This window comes from Octodon degus, unplaced genomic scaffold (genome assembly GCF_000260255.1).
Source record: "Octodon degus isolate 3935 unplaced genomic scaffold, OctDeg1.0 scaffold00077, whole genome shotgun sequence".
Classification (NCBI taxonomy): Eukaryota; Metazoa; Chordata; class Mammalia; order Rodentia; family Octodontidae; genus Octodon; species Octodon degus.
This window is the reverse complement of record NW_004524653.1, coordinates 9,803,596-9,805,591: the sequence shown is the minus strand read 5'-3', so window position 1 is coordinate 9,805,591 and position 1,996 is coordinate 9,803,596. Positions and strand designations below refer to the sequence as shown.

At 39.4% G+C, this 1,996-nt stretch overlaps 1 protein-coding gene across 6 annotated transcripts in view; it reads left to right on the top strand.

The window, feature by feature from the left end:
- Window positions 1-1,996, top strand: part of Ncoa3 (nuclear receptor coactivator 3) — a 132,626-nt gene that overhangs the window by 13,003 nt on the left and 117,627 nt on the right. The gene's annotated exons all lie outside the window — the stretch shown is intronic.

The following is a 1,996-nucleotide window of genomic DNA, read 5'->3' as shown; positions in this document are numbered from 1 at the left end:
CTGGGGGATTGAACCACAGTCTCTGTGCTTTGCTAAGCTTGTTCTAAATAGGTGCTTTAGACCACTGAACCATCTCACCAGCCCCTAGGATGTTCTTTTCTTTATGTGAAAGCTAAAGCTAAATTGTTTTACTTTGAGAGCAACTGTTTGTCATAATCTAAATGTCCCACACTAACATTTTCAATGAAAGTTAATTGCTTTTGGATAGTTAACAGAATGCACTTAGATGCCCTTTCAAAACTTAAAAAATCTGTGTGAAAAATGACTTACTTTTTCCATTTTGTTACCTGATAAGATTTCTTTTTTTTTTTTTAATTTATTTATTTTATTTATTTATTTTTTTGTGTGTGGCCAGCTCAGCCCACCTGGGGGCAGGGCTGGCTGGCATGTGGTGCTGGGGGATTGAACCGCGGTCCCTGTGTTTTGCTAAGCTTGTTCTAAGTAGGTGCTTTAGACCTCTGAACCATCTCACCAGCCCAAGATTTCTTTTTATTTCGAAATAATTCTTAGTGATGGAGGGTTGAGAGTTATAAGTTTGTGCTTTGAGTTAGTAAGCTTTGGTCATTTTGTTTTGTCTTTTTGAAATAGGGTTTCATTCTGCAGTTCAGGCTGGCATTAAACGTATTTTTGTATTCCAGGCTGGCTTTGAATGCCTAGCAGTCCTCCTGCTCCAGCCTCCCAAGTGCAGGAATTACAGGCATGCACTACCACACCCAGCTTCCCAGATTCTCAAATAGCTGGGATTATAAACCTGCAGCACTAGACCTTCCCTATTTAAATTTTACTGATGAACTATTAAGTGAGTTAAACCTGGTTTTATTTTTATTAAACGCTAGGATTGAACCCATGACTAGGCACATTCTAAGCATATGGATTGTACTACCAGCTTTGATTTAAGCTTTGGGTTCCAGATCCTGTGAAATCAGATACAGCTTACAGTGCTGACTCATTAAGTTGGGGACAGGCTGATTTTAAAATTTATCTTATAATATTTTTTGCCTTTTTATTTTTTAATCTTTTTAAAAATTTGTTTGGTACATACATCTTACTATGCAGTTCAGACTCGTAGTGATTCTCCTGTCTCATCCTACCCAGCACTGGGATTACAGGCATGTGCCACCACACTTGGTTTTGGTGGCCAAGCACAGCACGCCCATTATTTCAGGACCGGCACAGCATGTGGTATTGGTGATTCAAACCCGGATCCTTGCACTTGCTGGGATTACAGTTGTGTGGCACAATGCTTGGCTTTTTATTTATCCTTTAGGAATTTACCCTTCCTGTTACTTGACTGGAGGAAGGCCTGGAAACCTTCCCATTGTTCTTTATCACTACAGGTTCAATCCCCGGGTGATTGAGACTGGATGTGGTGGTGTGCACCTGTAATCCCAGCACTTGGGAGTCTGTAAACAAGATCCCTATGAGTCTCATGTCGACCCTGCCCTAAATACAGAGGGGAAAAGAAAGTTCTACAGAAACACCTTTTATGGAGCTCTCAAGTGTCTTCCCCCTCCCACCCATTGTGGTGCTGTTGTCCTGGGGTTGGAATCGAGGGCCTTCACACTCCCTAGAATTTCTTTTAATTTTTATTTTGTGATACCGTATCACTGTGCTGCTTGAACTGCCCATGTTGAACTCAAATTTGCAACCCTCCTGCCTCACCCTCCCAGAGTGCTGAAATTATAGGCAAAGATTTTTCATAACCTGAGTCTTAAGATGCATGTGCAGCATCATTGCCTTAATTCAGTTTTTCACTTGTTTTAATTTTTTTTTATACTTGGTTTATTTTTTTATTTTTCAAAGTTTTATTGATAAACAGATAGCAATGAGACAGTTTCAAATCAAATTGGAAGTACAGTTTCAACAAATAATACACTGCATATATTCTTCTTAGTGGTTAATTGCTGTACAAGATGTGGACCTGTGATCCTATTTACCAACACCATTAGAACAAATCATTCTATTCATTAAGAGAATGCAACTATATATCTATCCC